General features: G+C 52.6%; 1 protein-coding gene across 3 annotated transcripts in view; it reads right to left on the reverse strand.

Annotated features, from left to right (window-relative positions):
• Positions 1-25224, reverse strand: part of FBLN2 (fibulin 2) — an 83818-nt gene extending 58594 nt beyond the window's left edge. For 2 of the 3 annotated variants that reach the window (XM_032331224.1, XM_032332052.1), the window contains exon 1: positions 25098-25224. The gene's annotated coding sequence lies outside the window, so the exon portion shown is untranslated. Of the gene's footprint in view, positions 1-22322; positions 22449-25097 lie in introns of all 3 variants that reach the window. The other variant, XM_032331848.1, reaches the window with a different exon arrangement.
• Positions 25225-26135: the final 911 nt, after the last annotated feature.

A 26135-nucleotide genomic window follows, 5' to 3' on the forward strand; every position in this document is an offset into this window, starting at 1 on the left:
CTCAGCACCCAGCACAGCGAGACAAGGAGGTCGGCCTCTGCCAGCCAGTCAACCAGAACGGACTGAACAGGTCCTATGTGCCATGCACCTCTAGAATTGGGGGGTCCTCCAAAAATAAGACAGCTCCATGGCCATTCCACCAGTGCAGAGTTTCTGATGTGGGGAAGCAAGTAATACACCCACAGCAAAGCAGCAGATGACGAATACCCGGCAGTAACAAGGACAATGGAGAAATAAATGACAGAAAGCAAGGAAGTGGAATAGGAAGTGACTAGGGCTGCGGGAAAGCCCATTTTAGCCAGGATGGTCAAGCAAGGCTTCTCTAAGGAACTGCCACTTCATCTGAGACCTGAGTGAATCAAAGGAGACAACCACGTGAATATCTAGAGGTAAAGGCCCATCTGTAGGCCACTGAACAGCAAGTGTAAAAGGCCTGAGGCAGGATGAGCAGGTGGGAGATGAGGAACAGCAGAAGGCTACCATAGTCTGGGAGAGCCGAGGGACCTGGAAGGATGGAGCTCTGGCTTCCCAAGGCAGGGGAGGCTGCCAAAGGAAGGCCTGCAGAGGTGCTAAAGTTCTAGAACCTAGGTGAGGTTCGGTGGGGTAAGGTCCAGAGCCGATGACCAAGAAAGAATTCTTGAGAGATCTTTGGTGCAAAATGGTGGTCTATTAAAGCACAGGGACAGGACCCGTGGGCAGAAAGAGCTGCTGCCCGGGGTTGTGAGGGATGGCAGGTTATGTACCCTGCGGTTGGGGGAAGGTGAGGAAAAAGGGAGGTTTCAACGGAGCTTTCATATGCTAAAGAGGGCCTACAAGGTGCAGGGAGACGGGAGGTCTTGCTGCTAGATCAATGTTGTCTTTTGGCAAGCCATTCACATTTCTGCTATCAAGCGTCTTTTTTAGTGAGATTTGGGTTTAGAAGAAATTTAACTTTATTTAGGGCTTGAGTTATTTGCCTCTGGAAATTGTGCTATTGTTAGATAGCTTCTTTGTTGTAAATCTCTAGGACACTGGTAAACCAAGGGAGACTCCTGGCTTGCAGGGTTGTGATCTCTGCAAGTTAACTATTTGCTTTTCCTTTAGGGCAGCCAGGGGTGGCTGAGGAATGTCACACATATTACTGAGGGGAGTGGGTGGAGAGGGGGTGCAAGGTGCCAGCTTTTGCTTTGTCCTCAGTCAGCCTCCTGCTCCCTCATCAGAGGGATGTGCAGCCCAGTTTGGGACACGTCAAATTTGAGAAGCCCAAGCAAAGTCCAAATGAATTTCGTAAAGATGTGGAAGGACACCCTCCCCATCCCCCAGCTAAGAAGCCATCTCAGGAGGTAGGTTGGTGGGCATCTAGGAGAATTGGGGCCTGTGATCCCCCTTGACCAGGTCAACGACCCTCTACTTGGAGATGGTGGGACATGAAGGCCCGAAAGCAGCCCGAGTCCACTCTAAATAGTGTCATTTAAGAAAAAGAAACCTTTACAAACCAAGAGCCAAACCTTTAACAATGCATCCCCAAGATGCAAATATGCCCACCACAGGCTGGCAGCCTTCTCCCAGAGGAACTTTGTTCCCAGTCAGCCCTGCCACACTCCATTCCACCTCACATTCTCCCACAAGTTGGTCCCCTAGTTCCTCTCAACCCCCTGGGTGCCCTGGCCTTGGACCTTCCCCACCCCAAGCATCACATTCTGCCTGCATCTAGGTGATTCTAGATCTTGGGTTCACCCATCACCCTAACCCGAGGCCCAGGGGAACATAAAGAATATCGGGCCCTGGCTTTGTGTACTCATCTGCTGTGCAACCCTGAACAAGGCTCTTGTCCTCTCTGAGCCTCGTTTCTGCATTTGCGTACAACGGAGTGGCTCCGGTACACCTCGGATCACAACAGAGGGCCTACGGGTTCTGGAGTTTTGTCAGCCAACTCTTGTGTTTTGCTTGTCCCACACAGTGGGTTTTAGTCTTAAATTAGTTAACCAGCCTTTACAAACTGGAAATGTTCACATGAAAATTCAGGTTTCTAAAAAAGAAGAGAAAATTTCTCACTCCTCTTGAAAACCACCAAGCCTGAGCCACACTGAGATAATCACACGGGGTATGGGCTCCTGCTCTCCCAAGAGCCTATGTAGCCTTATCGCTGACTTACACATGGTTGGGTGTGCTTGAATTCAGGGTCCCCCCAGCTCCACTGTGGTCTCCAGCTAGAAAAATGGAAGTCTAGGGTGCATGACACACTGCACCAGAGCCTTCTGGTGCTGTCTGAAGGGTGGGACAAACGCAGATATATTCAGAGAAGGTGGCCCACTGGGGAGGGTCCTGGGCCTCTGAGGGTGGCTCACCTGGAGAAAAGCAATTCAGAAAGCCCGGGTCCATCTCCATGGCCACTCGGGGCAGGGCAGGACCCACAGGTGTGTATGAAGGGTTGAGGGGAACAGATCTCCACAGAGCTCCATAAGGGCAAAGCTCTCTCCAGGTCAAGCATTAGACCAGGCTGCTAGGGGGAAGAGGTGAGCTCCCTGTCATTGGACATAAGCAAGTGGGGCTGGAAACACACAGGTGAGAAGTTGGAGGGCCCAATCTCAACATCGCTGGTTCTCAGACTCCAGCTGCTATTTTCCCATGGCCCCCACAGCAAGCGGCCCCCTTCACATCTGGCTTCTGCAGACATCCCCCCCTTGCAATCTAAAAAGAGGAGCCACAAAGGGGAGGGGCTGAGAAATGGAGGCTGACCTCCCTGCAGGGGGGAACCCCAGCAGCCAGACTCTGGTCACAAACAAAGAACCTCCTGCCAGGCTGCCCAGTGCTGGCAGGCTGGGTCACACATTCCCAAGGTGGGAACTTTCCAGGGAACAGGGAAAGGTAGTTAAACCTGCACAGCTTCTGCCTTGCACCCATCCCACTGGCAAGCTGGCTAATAATGTATGTACATTCACAATAACAAAACTGTGATTATGACAAGGCCAACTGCCCCATGTGACCACGGGAGTGGACACCTTGGAGAGGGCTACAGGCAGGTCCACAAGCATATGCCATGCACACATGCTGCGTCCCCCCTGCCAAGTGAGCTATCCAAAGAAATCTACAGAGATCCACATGCCCACAATGGTCACTGGGTACTCGTCCAGTGGTAGGTGGGGACCTAGCAGGCGCAGGCCCTGATGCTGTTCCCTGTCCTAGATCCACTCCCCGCCCTCCTCCTCCACCCTGCTCTGCACCTGGGAGGCTGACCTCTCCAGCCTGCATCCCGGAGGATCCTGCACCCCTCAATGCCAGCCACTGATAGGAGATCAAAGGGTGTGGTATCTATTCCCCGCCTCCCACTCCCCTTCCCCCGAGGGCAGGGGTTGGTGATGGCTGCCCCCTCCAGCGATGGCTAGGACTCCAGTAGGATGACCCTACTGTGTTCAGGATTTCATCCCCGCCCCTGCAGGCCCAGGGTGCTAAGGGCTCCCCACCCACAACCATGACTCCAAACATGTCCCCTAGTTCCCCCCAACTCTGCCCATATCTCTTTTCTAGGTATCTTCATTAACCACTCCTCTCGATCCCCTTTCCTGCTGGGACTCTGCCAGACACATCCCTGTGAGGACCCCAGAGAATGCTAAGTCCATGATGTGCTGTGCACAAAGCAACACGGATGGGCCTTGAAACTAGAACACGAAGTGGAACAGGTAAGAAATAGAAAAAGCTAGCCCAATACCATTCATGTGGAGTAAAAATACACATGCCCAAAGTAAAACACACCATTTGCAAAACACAGGGAAACAGATACACACTGAGCAGAGCTGGAAGTCTGCCATAGTGGGCAAATGGAATGGCACGGGGAACAGAGATAATGGGAATAAACCGACCAATAAAATAAAAGCAGGACCCCGCAGAGACCAAGATAATAGTGTGTTATTAGCTGAGGAGTATAATTAACTCAACTATGAGTGCCTGAGGTCTAGCTGAAGGAAAAAAAGAATCCCATGTCCTAACAGGGCCCTTCTAGAAACAGGAACCCCAGCAGCCTGAGGGAGGATTCGGGGCGGGGGTTCTTCCTGCACCCAGCTCCATGGTGAGGGGGGCATGGCCACATGACCACTCCCAGCCCATCCACAAAGCTCATCCCCCCTTCACTGCAACTGGTTGAGGGATGGGCCTGGGGAGTCATGTAACCAGTGAGACTCAGAACTCCCAACTGCTCCAAGTAGCGGAATTTGGCAGTGGGGATACTGAGCTGCCTGTACGAGGCCTGGCAACTTCCACCTGGGTCTCTGAGGGCACAGAGTCACCAGGAAAGGCATGTAAGCACCCTGATGGTGGGACCACAGGAGCCCAGCATCCATTCCTCCTGGTTGCAACCCTGGGCCTGTGAGTCCATTCTGGAGGCCCCCATCCACCCGGAAGGCCAGGTGAACACCACTGAAGGAGCCAAGGCCTGCCTAAATTTCTGACCAACTTCTGTTGACTGTTGTGACTGTTGTTGCTCTCAGCTGCCAGGGGTCGGGGATGTTGGTCACAGAGCGATAGGTAACCAAAACCACTGGGATCTAAGCAGTGAAATACAGACAATCTGGCTGGGGGACATTCCACAGGACACATGTCACCCACAGCTTCAGCACATAGGAAAAGCAGACAGAGGAGAGGCTGCTCTAGACCCACACAGGTCTGAGATAGAATAGCCCAGTTCGTGCGGGGCTCCTAATCGGCCCCAGTGTGAACAAACCAATAAGCCAGCTAGCTGTCTCTGCTCACTGAAGGGTTCCAGGATGGCCTGAGGACCAGTCGATCATTCTGTGAGGTGTGATGGCCACCAAATGCTGGCGTGTTTTCAAGATGAATACTTCCACATTTTTTTATTAATCCTTTATTTAGCCATCATGCCTATGAGATGCCCTGACATATTTCAGCATGGATAGCAGTCAAAAGCAAAACATCCAAATGTTCGCAACTGTCGAATCTAGATGATGGCTGCCTGATGTCCTTTCTGGTATTCTGGGTTTCCGTCTGCCACTCCTCACAATAAGCAGCCACTACGGGTGTGGAGGTGGGACTGAAGGCCAGGGAGCCACCGACACTCATATCTGGGAGTGCATCCAGATCCATGGAGTGAGTCCCTGAATTCCAGAACTGGAGGTCCTGGAGCAGGCTCCAGGCAGGACCAGCAGGCTGGTCAAGGTCACCGTCCAGGCTGCTAATAGCTTTGGTCTTTTGTTAATGGGACACCTGCTGTGGGCGGGGGCAGTGGGGATTCTGTGGTAGCCTGGGCTCAGGTTCTCATGGGTGGGGGTGGGTGCACACTCAGGAAGGGTCTCTTCCCAGGAAGCATCCCCCCAGAGACAGGGCCTACTCTCCTCCCCACTCCCCACCCCAGGGTGCGGGGTGTGGACCTCGTCAGGTAAGGAGATCTCTGGCATAGCAAAGTCAGAGGTGCTTTGGGGTGCTGCTCGAACCTCAATGACCCTCCCTTGCTCTGGCTACAAGCTCCTCTCTCCACCGCCCTCAGGACTGCCGCCCCAAAACTCAAACACGTATCCCCACAGGAAGGTGCCACCACCTCCCACAGCTGCCATCCAGAGCAGAGCAGGATGAGAACTTTCTGGGTTGGCAAGGCCATGCTGCAACCCCTCCCCACATGGCCCCAGGAGACCCTGATTCATCACCAGTGCTGTTATCGAAAGTGGGGTCTGGCTTCACATAGCATCAAGCCACAAGATAAGGAAATGCTTCCCTTCCCCAGTCCTCTGATCCTTCTGATCCCGACAAGAACAGGCTTGCCAAAGAGAGCAAATAAAAAGACAAGACACGCAGTTATGGGGGAACTTCAGATAAGCAATGTGCAAATGTTTAGCATAAGTACGTCTTGCACAATACAGGGGATGTACTTAGACATCATGTATCTGAGATTCCAATTTAACTGGGCATCCTACATTTTTTACAGGGCAACCCCAGACAAGAGGAAAAGCTCAGGTTGATGCTGGTATGACTTCAATACTTTCTAAATATTTGCAGGGGATCTCTCTTTTAAACAAGTCACATCTATAACAAAACACTGGGACTTTCAAGCAGCAGGGGAAGGAAAGAAGAAATAAACATACAAGGCACTTGTAGACACACCAGTCACAAACATGTGAGTCATCAGGACCACCTGGGCCCTGCTCCTCCCAGAAGCCTGCCCAGAACAGCTGCCCCCTGTTCCCAAGTCCAACCAGAGGCTGCTCACAGGGCACATCTGGGGGTCACGTGTCCTCTTGAAATCAGTTGCTGATATTCTAACCTTCCAATGTCATTAATGTAGCATCAGTTTAGTGGTGTAACATTTAAAATCTGAACACTTTGCACTGAATAGACCCCATCATCTCAAGGAAAACCAGAGGATAGGGCCTGCCAGCAGAGCCCCTCTGGTCCATGGTGAGAGTCCACGTTCACTCCCCACTGGCATCACTGGTTCACTGTCTCCTTGGACCCACTTGCGCCTTGGGTTTCTCTTATCTACGCCCAAAGGAGGGAGGCCCAGAGGAGGTGGGAGTTTCTGCTCCCTCCTGCCCCGCGTCCCCTCCTGAATGTCCTAGTCTCCTGGGTTAGGATCCCTCTTTTCTCTAAGTGGCAGACAGTGGGAATTTTGTCCCCCTGCAAGTGCCTGCTACTACCCAAGTGGCCTAGTAGACAACAGTGTATTGGTCCTATCCGATTCCAACTGCATCCCACAGTCATACAAGATACACAACACAGGAGGGAATATGGGAGTTACATACTGTCATAGATGGTGATGCCCAGAAGCAGAACCTGACATGGGTTCTCGTATATGTGACTTAGTGGGGGACAAAACTTGGCAAAGAGGTGGTATTGGCTAGAGCCCAGCATTGGCCTGATTCCTGGGGAGCCCTGCAGGGTGACCAGTACCCCAGGACTTGTCCCACTTAGGGACCTCCGTCAGTCACTGGCCAAGGACCACAGTGGGGTGAAGAGGTAAGGATTACTTTCCAGGCATGTAGTGGGAGGCAATGCCTGTTGGCCAAGGGCAAGCGGCTGCAGAAGGACACAGGTGGGAGCCATTAGAAGCCAACACCTGGAGCATCTGGGGGATGAGAGGGTCCAGATGGGACACCAGCAGTGGCCACAGTGTCTCTCCCACACAGGCGCGCGCACACACACACGCACACATACAAAATGCAGAAGCCAATGAAACAGTATAGTCCTAAAAAATGTCCCCAAACCTACCTTTAATTTATAATTCAGTCTGAGACCACCCCAGGCTCAGAAAGGTAACAAAGTATATACTAAAAATAATATTTGTACAGCCATGCTCATGGCAGCATTATTCTCAATAGCCAAATGGCAGAAACAACCCAGGTGTTCCCCCCAGCAATGAGGAGATGAATAAAATACAGTCTATACCTACACTGGAATATTCTTCAGCCTTAGAAAGGAAGTTCTGACACAGGCTACAGCGTGGACAGATACTGCAGACAATGTACTAAGTGCCACGAGGCAGGCACCACAGGACAAATCCTGTAGGTCTCACTTACATGAGGTCCTTGGAGTCATCAAGTTCATAGAGACAGAAAGGAGGGTGGTGGGTGCCAAGGGCTGGGAGGTGGGGAGCTGTTTCCTGGGGAGAGTTTCAAGTTTGGGAAGATGAGGAAGTACTGGAGATGGGCGGCGGGGAAGACTGTACCACAGCGTGAATGTGCTTGATGGCACCAAACTGTCCACTTAAAAGTGGCCAAGATGGTCCATCTTCTATTTCATGTATTTTACTACAATAATGAGTAAAAACACATGCACTGCGGAGCCGGAAGTGAATACTAGGAAGAGCACAGAGAGGGGAGGAAAGAAGGACCCACACTGAAAGCTCCACAGGAAACAAGGGCTGCCCCAGATACTTCCCCCTAGGTCGTAAGCTTCCTGGCAGCCAAAGTCAGAAGGGAAATTAGAGGATGACCCAGAACTCCTTGTCTGATCGGAGGAAGTCATCTAGTTCATCAGGAAAAATAAACTTGTTCTTGGCACAAAATGTGAGTGGGAATTTTAGCTGTTAGTTAGGTTCATGCTCAATGATCACTTCCTTGGTGCCAAGGGAATGCCAAACACCAGACCCAGGCTTTCCAGGAAGGTTTATTTTCTTTTTACAATTTTATTTATTTGAGAGAGAAAGAGGACAAAAGCAGAGGTGAGCGGCAGAGGCAGAGGGAGAAGCAGGCTCCGTACTGAGCAGAGAGCCTGATGTGGGGCTCGATCCCAGGACCCTGAGATCATGACCTACGCCAAAGGCAGACACCTAACCAACTGAGCTACCCAGACATCCCAAGGTTTATTTTATAAACCATGGTCTGCAGATAGGGAACCTCAGGCCCAGACAGAGGGCATATCACCAGTAAGAGGAGGCATGGAGATTTGAACCCAGGTCTGTCTAGCCAAGGGAGTACAGCCAGAGTCCTTCAGCTTCTAGATATTCATCACACACCTGCTACCTAACACCTCTTTTTATAGGTGCTGGGATGTGGCAGGGAACAAAACCAACAAAGGGGCAATGGGGCCAACACTGGTGGAGGGAAGAGACAGGGAACAAATGAATAAGAAGGTAATACAGATGTTGTGAATAAGGGGGATTGGAGCACTTCTTTGTCAAGAATGGTCAGAGCAGGGCACCTTGGTGGTGCCGTCAGTGAAGCATCTGACTCCTGGTTTCGGCTCAGGACACAATCTCAGGGTCCTAGGATCGAGCCCTGCAGCAGGTTCCATGTTCAGTGCAAGTCTGTTTGAGATTCTCTTTCCTACTTCCTCTGTCCTTCCTGCTTGTGCGCTCTCTCCTTCTAAGATAAATCAATAAATCTTTAAAAAAAAAAAAAAAGGAATGGTCAGAGCAACCACATGGAACAGGTGACATCTCAGCTGATACTTGTCAGGGAAAAATGTGGTGGCCATGCGAAGATTTGGGGAGTGGCATCCAGGCAGCGGTAAGATCATGTGCAAAGGCCCGGAGGCAGGGACCAGCTTGACACATTGTGGCTGGTATGCAGGGAACAAAGCGAGCAGAAGATGGTGAGGTGAGAAGCAAAAGGAGAAAAAAATGAAAGAAGAGATGTGAAAATCAAGGAGAGAGAGAAGCTCCAAAGAGGAGGTCCATCAGTCCCCCCATGTGCAGTGCCCCAGGGAACTCCACAAAGCATCCAGTACATTTAGCATAAACTGTTCCAGCAGGGTAGTAGGGGTCACCACAAGGTCCAGCACACTGGGAATTCAAGAAGGAACTACAAATGGGGCCCAGGTGGCTCAGTCAGTTGAGCATCCAATTCTTGATTTCAGCCCAGGCCATGACCTCAGGGTCCTGGGATCTGGCCCAGCATTTGGACATTCTCTCTCTTCCACTCTCTCTGCCCCTCCCCCAACTCACACTCTCTCCCCCAACCCCTCTCCAAAAAGAAAAAGAAAAGAAAAAAAGAAGGAACTATAGACATCCTTTCCAAGGAGTCTACGGAAGATTCCAGTCCATAAAGTCTGAACCAGGTAAAACCTAAACAACATCATATAGGGATCACAAATGTAGGAGACAGAACTAAAAAGCCAAGCTGGAATGGCCACCATAGAGGTCTGGTGATGAGTACCTGGTGGGAGGAGGGACACAGGTAAGTTCGATGGGAGCTCCTGGGTGTGGGCGCTGTCCTCCTGATACCCCCAGGGAGTGGTCACTCAAGGGTATGCTGATGTTTATAGACTTTCTTTTATGTGTGCTTTTTCACAATAAAAGAGATTTCTCTAAAGAACAAAGAAAAGAAAAGCCAATTATAGTCGTCCAGGAAAAGAAAACAAGAGCAAGAAATGGTGTTGGCCGAAGAAATGGGAAGGAGGGGAAGGATGAGAGAAATAGTCACAAATTACTGAAAGAAAGTGGTCACGTTTGGCTTCTGTCTTTAAAGTCTTATTTCCCTTCATTTCCTTGAGGCAGAAGTCTATGTAATCGCTGGCATGGTTTGTAAGAAGACAGGGCTGGCCATGAGGAGAAGGGTTAGGAGACCAGGGATGTGTTAGGAGATGGGGTCTGGGTCCTTGGTGCTGGGAGAGCCAGGCAAGGCTGAAGGCACAAGTAGATGGCTTGAGACCCCCAAGGGGAGGAGAGAAGCTGGGTCCAAAGTACAGGGGGACACTGGGGCTCTGAGCCAATCCTGGGTGCAGAGTGCTAACAAGCATGGGGACCCAGGTGGGACACACAGAGGGGCTGGGAGCCTTGTGTCCTCACAGGCTCACTGGCCCCTGGGGACTGCCAAAGGCGTGAGCTCATGAAAACACTTGCAAAATCATTCTTCAAGTAGAACAGCCAGGGTATTTTTCCCTCCCTGCCCTCTCCTCCCTCAGAAGAAAAGAAAAAAAAAAATGAAATGAGTAAAAAGCTCCTTAAAGCTTGGGTGAGAGTTGACCCCATGTATATAACCATTAATCTCATTACCAGCATAAGCAGGTGAAAAATTACAAAGATGAATGTCCATGACTTATAATCAACCTTTAAGCAAAGAAAATGTTGCTTTTGGCACCAGGAGGGAGCTGCTATTTTCCTTCCCCACAAGTCAAAACTCTGGAAAGAGGAAACACTCCCAGGGAGTAGTGATGAGAAACGGGCCTGCCCACAGCCACGCTGAGCTCACTGCTCTCCCCACCTGGCGTCCAGGGGCCTCCACCCGGCCCCAGATGGAGGGGCGGATGAGCAGCGTCACACCCCTGACCTCTCCCTGTCTCTCTAAAGAGCCAGGCATCTCCATCCAGCCTGCCCTGGTCCCACCCACAGGAGGTTTTTTGGCTGATCTCTCACTCCTGCTCAAAATCCTGAATGGTGCCTTAGAGAATCCAAGAAAAGCTATGGGTAATATACCCCTCCATCAAAAAAGGGAAAATGCAAGCAAAGCAGGGTAATGGATATGGGGTGGTTTCTGGCCATCACATTATATATTTACCTGCCTTTCAGGAGCAGCCCGGGAGCTTCCTTCTGGGGTCCACACAACCCATCTGCCCCCCACCCCCACCATCAGTGTTTCCTATTCCTGGATCCAAAACTGAATTTTGCAATGACACGAACCCACAGTGTGTTAAACTAACGTGGACCAGATTTTCTGTCACTTGCAATTGAGAATCTTAACAGAGATAAGGGCATACACCAAAATCTGTTGTGTATCATTTTAGGAGTCTCACAGACTCCCTAGAGCTCACTCACACACCCCTGGTTGAAGACTCCTGGCCCAGGGACATAGTGGAAACTCCAAAAGAGGCATTCAAAGTCTATCACTACCTAACTCCCACCTATCTTCCCAAACGCTTTTCTCTCCGCTGCCTTCCATTTACCCAATTCCTGATAAACTGGAAGATTCCCAACCCCCGTTTTCTTCATATTGCTAGCCCAAACCAGAGTCCTCCCTTCTGAATCTCTGAAGACCCAAATCCCAGCTCCTACTTTAAGGCTAAGCTCCAAGGGTAGATGGATGGGCAAGTGGATGGATGGATGGATGCATAGATTAGTGGCGGATGAGCAGTTAGCAGGTGGAAGATGGCTGGCCGAGAAGGCAGAAGGTCAATGAGTAAGTGAGCTGGTATACAGATGGACAGTTGATGAAGAGAAGGATAGAGGAATAGACAGATGGTGAGCAAACGATAAACGGGTGAGTGAACAAATGGCAGATAGAGGACAGATGGATGGGAAAGTGGGTCAGTGGATGAAAGGGCAACCAGCATGTGGATGCCTGTCCAATGGATGGGCAGATGGGTGGGTACATAAGTGAGAGGGTAGAAGATGGATGGATGGGAAGGCGGGTTAATGGGTGGGCATATCACTGCAGGAATGAATGGCTGAGGAGAAGTTCAATGACCAGGCAGGAAATGGGTCAGTGGACAAAAGGACGCAGGCATAGCAGGTGGGTACATAGGTGCGTGAGCAGCAGATGGGCAGGTGGAGCTAGGGAAGTTCTCTTGGTGCTCAATCAGGACTCTTCCCAGACCCCCTGGAAAGCCCTAGAATAAGGCCAAAGGCTCTTATTATTATTATTATCTTGATTATCTCAAACAATTCTTGGCCAAACAATTCTTGGCTATTCACATTGAATAGCTTCAAGCATGGCCATCAAGTCACACTGGCCTGCATTCACAGCCCAACAGAGTAGACTCCCACTATTTGACCACAGACCAGGGACTGGCTCTCTGAGCCTCATTTTCCCCATCTGTTAAATGGGAACCATCACGGTTTCCTCACAAGGTACTGTGGGATGAAATAAAGAATTCTCTGCAGAGGCTAGCCCAAGACATGGGACAGTCAGAGCTGACAATAATTTCCATCCTATTAAAAAAAAAAATTGTTCTGGGGCCTAGAAAAAGAAAAGGGCAGCCACCTCACATTTTGTAAGACAAGGAAAATCCTGACGCCAAAAGCAGACATGGATACTCTAAGCAGACAGAAGTAGAGGCCAGTTTCATTTACAAATCCTAGCTGCCAGGTCCTAAATAAAATACCAGAAAATTGAACCCAGCAGCCTGTTAAGGGGATAATACATTCTGTACAATAGCATTACTTCAGGAATTCAAGGGTAGTTCAATATTTTAAAAAATCAATGCAATTCACCAAAAAGAAAAATCGAAGGGGTCACCTCACTAGATGCTGGGGAAAAAAAATTCCATAAAATATGACATCCTGATTAAAATTTCAGAGAGAGGGGCGCTGGGTAGCTCAGTGGGTTAAGCATCTGTCCTCCGCTCAGGTCATGATCCCAGGGTCCTGGGATCAAGCCCCACATTGGGCTCTCTGCTCAGAAGGGAGCCTGGTTCCCCCTTTCTCTCTGCCTGCCTCTCTGCCTACTTGTGATCTCTCCCTGTCAAATAAATAAATAAAAATATTTAAAAAAATAAAACAAAATCTCGGAGAGAAGTCAGCTCCTCTTGGTAGAGAGGACCACCTTCCAGGCTTCTATGGAAATGGACTCACCCGAGTGTTCATGGGAACGGAAGTCAGATGTATGAATGTGTCCACGTGTACACTCTGATGTGAGGGAGAGTGAACATATTCACATGTCTGTGAACTTTTAAGGGTGTATAATGTGAGTGCCTTTGGTAGGGGTGTGTGCAAATTTAAGTGTGTATGATTCTGTGTGAGGAGGTGTGAATATGCACATAACACAAACATGTGTGTGCATGTACACATGCCAGGCCATCCCCCACTGGCAGGTCCCACCCCTCCTGCAGCCCCAGCCAGTGGGTTACTGCTTGCCAATCTCCTGAGCTTTCCCCTCTCTCTACCTGTGTCCCTTCCCCTCTTCCCTGACCACGCTCTCTCCTTGATGCCCCCATGACTGGTGTCCTGCTCCCCGCCTCAGCCCCACCTCACTCAGAGCTCCAACACAGGCCATCCCGTCCGGCACCCCACCACTCCAGCCTGTGTCAACAGCCCCGCGGACATCACCACACTCGGGGCACAGTCAGTGCCCTGGGGAGGCTCTTTCTGCCATCAACCACATCTCAGAGATCCCATCCTCTGCCTGGCCAGATGGGATGGCCCTCAGGGACCAGGACAGGCAGGGTCATGTCCTACACTTAGGAGCCAACATCGTACACTGATGTCTCCGCCTGCTTGTCTCCCCAGCTGCATTTGATTCTGAGGCAAGGACTCTGCCCTCCTGCTCAGCCTTGACCTGGGGTCTGGGCCACAGCGGGCACTCAGAATGCTTTGGGTGGGTGGGTGAATGAATTAGTGTGCATGGCCCCAGCAAGTCCTAATACAGGACATGGGATGAATTATAAATGTAAGTGCCACCTACACTCATCCCAGAAGGGCCTTTGAGATCAGCAAAAACTTGCCTAAGGTCACCTGGCAAGTCACCGACTGAGCTGGGAGCCCCAAGCACACAGGTGCTCAGAAGCCTTTTCTCATGTGTCACCATTTAGCCTCACAGCTCCACAGGGGGCAAGGGTGGAGCAGAAAGGGACTTTCTCAGGGCTTCCAGTGGGGAGGCCTGTGTGCAGCAGACCCTACCAGGTCTCGCCCCAGCTATGGCATCCCCAACGCCACCTCCCCCCACCCCCCGCCAGGCCATAACCCGCCCCTGCCAGAGCAGAGACAGACAGTAATCAGGACGAAGCTCTGGACTCCCCAGGCTGCTGGGCCACTCCAGCATATGACGTTCTGAGAAGGCCTGTTCCATTGGCTTATGGGCCCAATCAGAGCAGCCTCCCAGCCACACCCAGGTAGGGACTCAAGGAGATGATGCAGAGACCCTAGCATGTCACCTAGCAAACAAAAGGCACTCAATACATGTTCAACATTTTAAGAAATTGCTATTCCCAGCTACTCTAAATCTTTCACAGCTCCTCGACTCCACCTGTTCCTTGATTCCCTCTGCCAGGCCCAAATGGTCTCCCCTTATCAAACTCCTATTCATCCCTCAAAGCCCAGCTCAGTATCTCCTCCTCTGAGAAACCTTTCTTCAGAGTTCACAGCTGCCTCTCTCGATCTCCCTGCACTCTGTACACAGAGCCCCCGATTCTGCACAGGGTTTGCAGACAAGAAAGATATAAAAGCAAGAGGGTTAGACCAAACCCACAGAGTAACAGATTCTGCCCACACCCTCGCCACTTGGGGCAAGTGTGGTTGGGGTGGAGGTCAAGACCCCAGAGCCCCTACCCCTTCTCTTGACTCAATAGGGAGTCAAGAGAAGGGGTAAGGGCTACCCCAGATGGTGAAGAGCCGCTGTTCTTCATCCTGGAACATGCTAACATTCCCTTTGGGATGGGTTTACCATGTGACCTGGGAACAGGGAAGAAACTGCAGACCAATTATACAGAGCAACTCAGTGATGCTCTGGGGATCTCCACCTCCTTCTCCTAGCAAGAGAAACCCAATCATCCTCTGGGGAGCCACCCTCTCTTGGGTTACATGGACCACAGGATGGCCATCCCCCATCCATAGGGACCACCACATGGGCCCACACTGCAGCTTCTGAGCTCAAAGGAGTGAGCCCAGAGCTGCCGGGCCATGTGACTGCCTGATGGAGACACAGACCCAAGGGCATCTTTAGAGCCCCTGGATAAAGCCATGCCTGAAACTGCACCCTGTACTTTTTCGTTCCATGACTTTTTTGTTGAAGTTACACTTTCTCTCAACCTGTGATCAAAAGAATCCTGACACTTGTGATGAAAGTAAGAGTAGCCAACTGTGTTGTGTTGGTTGCTGATTCGACTCTGAGACTGTTGGTCTCTGGAGTTCATAAACTTGGTCCCTGCAGCAAGGACCTCCTGCACTGCTAGTCTGCTTTATGTAGAGCCCATTCTCAGGGACCAGCTGGGGAGAGCTTACAGAGCCCCTGTCACTATCACAACCCTGCCCCCGGCCACAGCCCATTGGCCCGGCATGGACATTTCACCCACGATGGGCCAAACAGAGCTCTTCCCCAGGATTCTGCACTGGACCTAAAAGAACATACAGAGCATCTCCGGGGGGAAGAACTATGAGCCAGGCAGCCTCCAAGCTGAAGGCACATTTAAGTCATTTTGAGAAAATCGCAGAGCTTGCAGAGAAAACCAGAGACAAAATAAAGACGGGGTGTAAGCCAGTCTTGGCTGCATCAGAAACCCTCACTGTAGTTTTCTCTGGGCCAGCGGGGCCTAGTCTCCCCTGACGATGCAGTGGAGCCCCCTGCTTCTCCTGAGTGACATCCAATGAAGCCCGTGTGAAGGAGAAATCACTCACCCCACAGTGGACAGGCCCCATCTGAAGCCCAGCACAGGGGAAATCCCCTGTGGGACAGAGCCCAGGGCATGGGTGGGCCACCGTGCCCTATGCTGAGGCCCTACCCTCCCCGTGAGACCCCTGAGATCTGGAGCCAAGAGGGAGGGTCACTAGTCCTACCCCACGCACAGGAAGCCACAGCCATTCCAAGGGGCGTACCTGGCCCAGGCACGTCCTGCCTTGGGATCACAGTGGGGCATTTCAGGGACAGGCAACTGACGTCACCATATCCTTTCCCCGGCCAGCACTCCATTACATGAGTCTCTCTCACTCGTCAGAGTGCAAGGTCAGCCATTCAGTTCAAGGAAACGAGTTATGAGGGGTGATGGGAGTAGGGCAAACTTTTCCTCACACTGGGGCATGTCGTTAATTAAGGGCCCAAGCAGCCATTATCATGAGTGTGATTGGAATTACCCATGAGACGTATCATTAATGACCTCTGCTCACCAGACTTCATAGCTTACACGGCACTTTCCCATCTAGCCAGGCCTAGATTCCCCATGTCATCCAGAGACTGGGCCCAGCCTCACCTCGCCAGCTACCATCAACTTCCTTCCTCAGCACTAGAGCCCTGGTCCTAAGCCCCTGGCCCACGACCCCCTAGCATGGGTCCCAGGGCACCGGACACCTCAGAGAATGCCTCAAACCCCTGGCCTGAGAACCAGGGACTTGGCCTCAGAGGAGACATCCCTGCTGGAGGGACTGCAGCCTCCTGTTACATCCCTGCCCAGCAGGAAACATGCCAGTGAGGGCCCAGAAAGATGGAAAGGGGGATTCTCAAGAAGCTGGGAGGTGTGGGAGGACCAGCCAGAGGGGTCTGCCCAAGTGGGACTACAGAGGACCGTGCAGGATGAGCTCAGATCTCAGAGACAAGGCAGAAGCAACAGAAGCCCATGGAGAGTAATTCCCCCCCGCCCCATCCAGTCTCTTTCCACCACTCAGGATCACAGAGAACTCCCTGTGGAAAACTCGTGTGCCTTGCACGTCTCCCTGCTGCTTGCCAACCTTTGTAGCAAAGAGAGAGCAGGTCCCTCGGCTCAAGGCTGAGGCAGGGAAAAGAAGTCATGAGGGTTCAAAGCCCTGCTTGGCTGTTGTTAATCTTTATTTTTTCATGGGTATTGCTGATTTAGGGCAAATCTGATTTTTATCTACAGCTCTGACAAAAGGCCTCCTTTTAAATAAGGACAAGTAAAACAGAAAAGGGATTTTTTAAAATATACTATGTGTCACGTAAAGGCATGGCAGGTCGTGAGGTCTGGCGGAAAACGTGACGGTGTAATGCTAAGCATTACTTTATCAGAAGAGGAAGCCGATACCCACTGGCTTTTTCCCCAAGAGAGGACACAAGTACCCCTATGGGGCCTCCCTTCATCAGCCCCATAGGCAGGGACCAGCAGCAGAAACCATGAGATGTCCATGGTCAGACAACATTTGAATTATTCTGCTTAGAGGACACGCCAGGGGACAGATAATGAACACTGAGATGCTCGATCAGCACCAAACCACCACAAGGACAGCTAATCTCTCAGCTCCCGAGAACTAGGAGGCTGACACGGAAACCACAGGGAAGAGCTATGGCCGTGTGTCTGTGGGCATGTGTGTACACACATGCCTGTGAGTGCTGGGAGTCAAGAAGATAACAGTTCTGAACCACCGCCTTTGAGGAGTTGGCATGTGTGAAGACCACCAGGGGCCCAGATCCCCTGAGGTGGCCCTGATCCACAGAGGTCCAGCCCCACTCTGCCTGTCCCACTCATTCCCAAATGGGCTCAGAACCCTTTCCTGGCTCCCTCTGGCTCAGACAAGAGGCCACAGACTTGCTGGGGGTTTGGGAGCTCTTCTCCGGGGTCCTGACAGTTCTCTACCAGAATGTTTTTAATGTTGTGCTCTCATTTTAAGGAGTCATCGAGAACAGAATTATCTGGATCACTGAATGCTCACTTTGTGACCAAAGACACAGCTGGGAATTCAGGGCTAGGATGGGAGACCCAGGCTGAGGAAAGAAGAACTCTGGGAGGCTTATCAAACCCAGTGTGACCTGGGGTACCTGGGTGGCTCAGTCATGATCCCAGGGTCCTGGGATCGTGTCCTGCATCGGGTCCCTGCTCAGCGGGAAGCCTGCTTCTCCCCCTGCCCGATGCTCCCCCTTGCTTGTGTTCTGCTCTCTCTCTGATAAATACATAAAAAATCTTTTTAAAAAATGGTGTGTCCTGCCCACAAGGCCAAGGGCTGGCCCCTACGATGGCATCTCAATGATGAGAAGGAGGACAGGAGAGCGGAAAAAACCCAACTCGCATAGGTTAGTGAAGCACGGTGTAGCTGTCAAAAATGGTGCTCTGGGCCCCCTGTAGCCTGCACACCAACCCTGCAGGCAGGCCACTACCACCAGGCCCACTTTACAGATGGAGAAGCTGAGGCTGGGACACAAAGCCCTCATTATGCGGGCTCCCAGGACTCAGGCCAGGCAGGCGTGCCAGCATCCTCCAGGCTTCCCTGGCCTGGCTGGGTCCTCACCCTACTGGCACTCCACAGGCCAGGCCTTCTTCTCACATTTCAGGCCATTCCTGGCCATCAAACCATAGCAGAGCCAGGAGGGCTGTCCCAAGTTTGCAATGAGGAAATTGAAAGATTGAAGCTCTTGCAGGTCAGGGCCTGCCTGCAGCCAGAAAGGCCTCTGGTGGTCAGAGGCAGCCATCCCAGTCCCCTGGAATGTGGGTGCTCACTGCCCCCCACCCTCTCAGCCAGGCCAAGTCTCCTAGCCCGGGGCAGGCAGGCAGCCCCACTTCCTCACCAGCATGTGACCTGGGCGGGGTCACTCTGGCCTACAATGCAGCATCCCCCCACCAGAAAAGCTAGGCTCCCCACCCTGGAGGAAGGAAATAACCTTTCCCCAAACCAGCACTTTCTTTGCAACAATCTCCATATATGAGAAGACAGAGGCATTTTTGCAATGCTTCCAAGTTCCAATAAACGTGAGGACAATGGTGCAAAATGACGCAGGGCTTGACCTGAGAGGGGCCCTGGGAAGGGACCAGGCCGGAGGAGGTAAATTAGCAGGGCGTGCGTGCCAGTGGTGCCCGTGATCAAGGGGCAGCCCATCCGGAGCAGGACCTGAAGGTAGACAGACCTGGCTCCTGCCCCAGTTCTTCCTCCAGACTTGCCATGTGACCACAGGCAGACACGACCCTCTCGCAGCCTCAGTTTCCCTGCCCTGTCACTCTCACAAGCCTCCCTCTAGTCCCTCATGCCTGGACTGATTGCCAGACAGACCCTCCAACCCTCTGGCCATGTCCATCCTCTTCTAAGAAATGCCCCAAGACTGCCCATCTCCAGGTCACAGGCCAGGATTTGAGGTTCTCCATTGTCAGGGTTCAGTCCACCAGCACAACTTTATGGCCCACCTCTCCTCCAACCCACCTCTCCAAGAGAAATTGGGTTTTCTCCTGTTCGTGTCTCCCTCACCTTTTTACCTTCACATCACAGAGCCTGTACACCTCCTCTGGGAGGTCTACCCTGTCCACCACCAGACTCAGCTAGATGCTTCCTTGGCTATCAGAACCACTGTGCTCTCTCCTTCAGGACAGCCCTGACTGAAGCAGGTCAGAACTGCCTATGTGCCTCCCTGGAGCCCCTGAATTGGCATGGAAGGGACAACAGGCCATCCCACACCAGAGGCTACTGTGAGCACCCCAAAACCTTGGGCACACATCCCTGGCATGGATGTCCAGGGAGCCACTGTCCAGGAACCCTGACTCTGCAAGTAAGGTGTTCCCAGCAATGCTCAGCCTCCCATACGGCCCAGTTCCAGGCCCCTGTGGCTCTCCCCCAGCAGCTCAGGAATAGGGGTACTTTAAAATCTCAATCAGGGCTGGCCCCTCCCTGAACTGAATCTGTATCCACCCAGAATAAAAATGAAAGCCCTCCTGTGCCGCCCAGATGTGGCCCACCCTCCAGTGGCTCTCCTTGCTCATAGGGGTCCTGATTTCTAGCTGCCCCAGGTCATTTGCACCTGCCATGACCTCTGCCTGAACAGCCCTACTCCACCCAGGCGTCTGCTCCATTGACACCTCTCATGCTCAACCTAAAATATCCAGACCCAACTCCCAGCCCCAGACCAGGTCTGCCATCTCTTTATCGCAACCACAGCCAGCATAGGACATCACAGTGAGCACCCACACATCCCCTGTGTGTGTGTCTCCCACCAGAAAGCAGGCTCTGTGGGGGCAGAGGATGTTGCCTTGGTCACTGTCCTATGCCCAGCACTCAGAACAGCATCCAGGACCCAGTAGATGCTCAATAAATGGAACGAGTGATCTCATTTCCTCCTTCAGTTAACCCTAACAGAGACAGGACACCCATTTTACAGATTAAAAAAAACTGAGGCTCAGAGGTGTAAGTCACTGGCCTGATGGGATCACAGCCTGCGAGCGGCAGAGCCGGGAATCCAAACCTTGTAGGATGCCAAAGCAAGGATTTCTTACCCCTGGCTTCCCCTGGCTCTGGACCTGCAGCTCATCTCCCAACCAGCTGGCAGGGCTGACTGGGGAAACAATCTCAGGGCAAAACCGTAAGTGCTGTGGGTGCCCAAGCCAGGAGGAGTCAGCGGTCAAATCACCAGAAGGAAACAACACCCACAGGAAAAAGGGGTAAGAAACGGAGTGAGAGAGAGAAAGGGTGGGTTTTTTCTTTTGTCCATTTGCCAAACTTTGCAAAAAGTGACTTTGTTACCATCTAATTTAATCTCAGTGGAAACTTCTATGTACCATGCCAGGAAGAAGTTAGTCCGTTCAACAACAAGGTCAGTGAAGCAGGGAATTTAAAAACCACCCTTAAACACTTCCACTTAAAACTCACAAATGAACGGTCACCCACCAACAGCCCAACTGCTTTTTAATTTAATGTTTTGAACAGGCAATGCAGTCGTGTGGTTCAAAAAAGCAGAAAATATTAAAAAAAATTTTTAAAAAGGCACTAGGACATGTCACCTCACCCTTGCACCCTTGTCCCCCTCCTGCCCACCCCAACCCACCCCGAGGTGACCACAGGTGAACACTGCAACTTGTTCCTTGTGTTTCCTCCCAGGCCTTGTTTATGTTTACACAAGCTAACAGGAAGTTGGATTTCTTATTGGACACAAAAGGCAGCACGGTTTACAAGCCATTCGGCAATGTGGCACCTATTTTCTTCTCTTAATAGATCTTGAAAGACCTTTCCACAAAGAGTGTCCTCATTTTTTAAAGCTGCATAATATTCCAAGGTGAGGCCATCCCAGCATCTGTCACCCCGGATCTCAAATGTCCAGTCACAGACCTATCTCCCTCCTCTGCCAGTAGCTTCTCAAGGGTGAGAACTGCACCCCAGCATGGGGCCTAGCACAAGCCTCCCAATCTTCCTCAAGAGGGTGTCATAAAACGGAAATCCGATCTCCTTGCTTCTTCCACCAAAACCTTTCAGTAGCTTTCAAACTCCCTATGCTGACCCTCCTTCACTTCCTTGGCACCCTCTCACCTCTCCCTGACTCACTCCAGCCTCCTCCTTTTCCATTCCTCACACATACCAAACAGGATCCTACCTCAGGCCCTTTGCACTAGCTGTGCCCCCTGCTTGGCATTCTCCCTCACCACTCTGGTCTCAGCTCAGAAGTTCCCTCCTCAAAGGGGCCCTCCCTGCCCTTTCTGTTTAGCTGTTCTGTTGACTTAAGCTCCTTTACAGCATCTGAAATCAACGTGAATAATTAATGTCATTAATTTCTTTGTTCCCTGAATCATACCACCTCACCTATCTAACTAGAATATAGACTGCATGGGAACAAAGAGAGTGTCTGCATTGCTCACCCTGAGTACCTACCTGGACAGTGCCTCTTCTAGGATGTGACTCCCACACTCCAGCCCAGGAAAGCCAAGCTCCCGCAGCAGCTCCCACCTGGTAGAATTATTCCTGGCAGCCCTCACAAAGCTTATGGGACTGTGGGAGTCCAGCACCCAGAATCCTGCCACGAGCTGGAACTGCATCCCAGGCCAAGGTCTTCGGCTAGGGGAGGCCTTTCAGAATTCAAGAAGCCTGGGAGCAGGGCTACACCCAACTGCCTCCCGACAGTGGTCCCAAGGATTCCATCCTCTCCCCTCCCCTTCAGATCCATGAGCCCTAGAAAGCTCAAGAGCACAGTACCCATTTTACAGAAGGGAAGACTGAGGACCTGAGAAGGGATGGATGGGCCCTCTGCACCATCTTACACAGCCCAGCACCTTCCTCCCCAGTGGAAAAGAAAACCCCCAGGAAGCTTGAGGAAGAGGTCAGGGCTGCCCACCATCCCCAGTCACTACAGAAGGGCTGGCCCTCATTCAGTCAGACAACAAACTTCCAGGATGTTGCACATACCAGGGGGCACTTCACTGACATCAGCCACAGAAGTGTGCTCACAAGAGAGAGCAGAGTCACAGAAGCTGGGACTTAAAGTAATACAGCAACTGCCCCACCCTCTGCCACCCATGGAGAGGCCACCCAAGGGAATGCGAGCTGGGACCTGGGAGCCTGTTCTCCACCTGAGTCCCTCCTTGTAAGGCATCTCGTCCACCAAGGCTGACCAGGGACTTACAGGGAAAATGCAAGGTTAGCATGAAACCTGAGGTCCAGCTGGGCACACTGTGATGCTCCTGAGGCCAGACAGACTTGAGACTCAGCAGTCTTTATCCTGGTGGTCAAGGGGTCATTGTGGGTATGACTGTAAGACGAACAGAAAACCATGCTGAGCTTTCAGGCTGATGAAAACGGCCTGGCTGGCTTGGCTGGTGGAGCCTGTGACTCTTGATCTCAGGGCAGTGAGTTCAAGCCCCATGTTGAGTATAAAGATTACTTAGAAATTTAAAGAAATCTTTAATTTAAAAAAAAAAAAAAAAGGAACCTGGGTGGTCATTTAAATCTTCACTTTATTGTGAAATCTTCATTTTAGGTCCTGAATTTAGCTCTACCCTGACCCCTGTAGAGAATGCAACTTCACTTCCCTGGTCATTCCACAAGCATTTATTAAGCACCTACTGTGTGCCAGGTATGGACCTGGCTCAGGGACTTCACCCAGGGTTGATGAAACCAAGTCCCTCCACTCATGGATTCATTAAAAGAGGGCAAAGAGCTTGGCTTTAGGGCCAACAAACTCTGGGTTGAAATTTCAGCTCTACCACTTGCTTGCTAGAAAACTCTTTCCAAGCCTCAGTTTCCCCATCTGTCAAATAAGGTAAGAATGTGACCTTGCAGAATCATTGATGGGATCTGGTAAGAAATTTGACTGTCAAAGCTGGCTCTGATATCATGGCCTTCCTCCCATGGGGCTCCCAGGCCACTGTTCCCACAGTCCAGCAGAAAGCGCCTGCCATCATCACAAAGATGCCTTGTGGTCCAGGCCTCTGGTGTGCCCAAGTGCTGTGAAGAGGTGTAAGGCTCCCTCAAGGCTTTCCCAGTCCTGGGTGGGGGGACTAGCCTGGGCCCCTTTGGGGTAGGCAAGGTGCAAAAAGAGCCCAGTTTATATGGCAGGCACAGTCAACAATAGAGGTCTATGCAGGCCAGGTAGGAGCTGAGTCCCGGGTGGAGACTATAGCCAAATGATGCTCCTGTCCCATCCCCGGGGGGGCAGAGGCAGACAGCACTAGACAGTTGGTACCACAAAGGAACGTGGATCCTGGGCTTTCAGGTCTTATGATTTTTCAGGTAAAAGGTGAAAATCTGGACTTTTCTGTGAAACTTGCCAATTTGCAAATGCTGGCAGCTAATTAAATATTTAAAAATAATAACAACATGGTAAGAGCCAAGCAAAACACACAGAGCCAGTCAAAGCCAGGGCTGGCAGGTTTGCATAGCCAGCGTAAGATTCTTTGATTTCGCCCATCCCCTGCCCGCTTCCCCCGTTTCACAGCTCTGGATCCAGGAAGGGAGGGTGGAAGTCAAGGAAGCAACAATTACAGGTCCCTCCCTCCTCCTGGTGGGGATCTTCACCCTCCTTTGCACATGAGGAAGGTGAAGCTCAAAGCCCCAGTCATTCAGCTACAAACACTAGCCTGGCCGGCTCTTGGGGGCTTGCTCTGAGAGGGGCTATCCAAGGGGCTCTGCGTGATGATCAGCACCCCAATCTTTTTTTTTTTTCTTTTTCTGGCCTGTCATAGTGACACCTGCTGGCTCACACCAGCTTTGGCTCACACCAGTGTCCTAGTGTAGTCACCTTCTAACAGGGCTGGTAATTGGGCCAAGACATGGCAATGCTGCTTGGGAGAGTAGAGTGGGGGGAGGGGAGAGGATGCAAGGGGTGATGAGGAGTGGAGAGGCTGGCGGAGTCAGGCCCAGCTCTGAATGCCCCTCCCTGTGCTCCTACAACCTCCCAGTGCCAATGGTAAGTAAGAGAGCCTCAGCCAGGAGGCTTCCCCTGCCACAGCCCTCCTCTGGCTCCCAGCTAACTCAGGACGGCAGGCAGGGCTATGCCCATAGAGATGGAGGGTCAGGGGTGCATGGGACTATGAAGTTGGTGGATGTGACTCTGGGTGAAAGATTCAATGTGTGAGGCACTGTTACTGCAGTTATGCGAGAGACACGTGTGTGACACATGTGAGATAGAAATGCATGTGTGATAGACACACGTGTGGCAGACATGCATGCGTGCCAGAGGCACACGCGTGTAACACAGACACAACTGTTTGAGAGAGAGGCGTGCCTGTCTGGGACACGCCCATGTGTGAGGCACGTGTGTGCAAAAGGGATCCAGGCATGTGTGTGAGAGATTGAGGGGGGGAGCGCTGAGCATGGGACTTTGCAACTGGGGGGCATGGGGGATGGGGTAAGGGGTTGGTGGGTGCGCCCAAGCAGAGAGGGTGCAGGAACTTCTTTTGGCTACTGGTGTGCCTGTGTGGTAGTGTGGCAGGAGGGGGAAACTGAGAATGTGAGCTTGATGGTGGGGAGGGAGCTGAGGGGCAGCGGGAGGGGGGTAAGGGGGCGTAGGGAAGGAGTGCAGCAAGGCTGGGGTGGGGCGGTGACCGGTTGGATGCAGCGGAGGGAGAGGGCGGCAGCACCGGCGATGGGGGGCTCGACGATGGGGGGCGCTCGAGCCGGCGGGTGGGGGGACCCGCCTGCAGACCCCGAGGCCCCCCCGCTCCCTCGCGCCGGCTTCAGTGCCCGTATCCGTCCAATGGGACCGAGGCCGGGAGGGCGAGCCCGCAGCTGCGCGGCGGTGTGGGCACCCGGCGGCTTGGGGCGTGCATCCGCGGGGCCGCCGAACCGTCGGGGCGTCCGAGGGCCCCCACGCCGAGCTTAGCAACGGCGGCCCGGGAGGGGCGCGGCGCGGGAGGAGAGATGGGGACCCCGCGCGGGAAGGGGATCAGTGCGCACTCACCGCGGGGCGCTCCTCACGTCCAGCCGCCTGTCGCTCAGTCCGCCGGTCCGTCGCGCGTCGACAGTCGCGAGCCCCGAGCCCCTGCTGTGCGCGGCGCGGCGCGGCGCGGGGCGGGGCGAAGGCACGGAGGGGCGGCCATTAGCCCGCCCCCGGCCCCCTCTCCTAACTCCGCCTCCGGGGCGGGGTCTCGCCGCAGGCGGGGGAGGGGACCGAGCCCGCGCCTCTAGCCGCCAGCGGAGCTGCGAGAACCGACGCCCAGAGACGGCCGCCAGGCGCGTCCTCAGCGGAGTCCCCAGCACCTCACCCGTCCAGCACCCCTCGTGCCCCGCCCAGCCTAAACTCAGTTCCAGATCCCGCGCTGCTGCCTTCAGCCTCAGGGCCTCTGGGCCTGCCACCTCGACCAGCCCGGGCCTCAGTGTCCCCACCTGAAAGTTGGGCTCGACAACCCTGGGCACGGCCCGAGGGGTCTGCATACCGCAGTGCCAAGGGACAGGCGGTGTGACAGGATCAGAGGGCAGACTTCTCCATCCCCCTTGCTTTCTACCCTGGGGGCTCCCACACCCCACCTGACGTTCTGGCGCCCCACAGGGCTACTACTGGTCCTTGGACAGACTGATCCCAGCCCCCAGTTTTGGGGCAATCTAAGCTTGTCCTTTTCCTCAGCGCATACAGCTAGTTGCCTGTGACCCCTGTATGACCTCACCCAAAACCCTTGAACTCTGTGAGTCCAGCCTCCTCGTGTCTTGAATGGATTAACCCCTATGGGTAATGGGAAGCCAAGGAGAATCTGGCGTCCTACCCACAGCACAGGCCCCAAGACATAGTGAACACTCTGCCAAATGTAAACTAAACTCTTAATTACTGAGACTGTCATCCCCACAGCTGAGGCAGAATGGGGGTATCCAACTTAGAGTCTATGACTGACTGCTAGGAGACCCTTCTCAGAGCAGGCAGCTGGCAAGCGGCTACCTCCCAGGTCCTGGCCAGGGCTCAAAAGCCCATCCTCGAAACACACAAGCAAATTCTGGCGCTGCCCGC

Source organism: Mustela erminea, chromosome 1, assembly GCF_009829155.1.
Source record: "Mustela erminea isolate mMusErm1 chromosome 1, mMusErm1.Pri, whole genome shotgun sequence".
Classification (NCBI taxonomy): domain Eukaryota; kingdom Metazoa; phylum Chordata; class Mammalia; order Carnivora; family Mustelidae; genus Mustela; species Mustela erminea.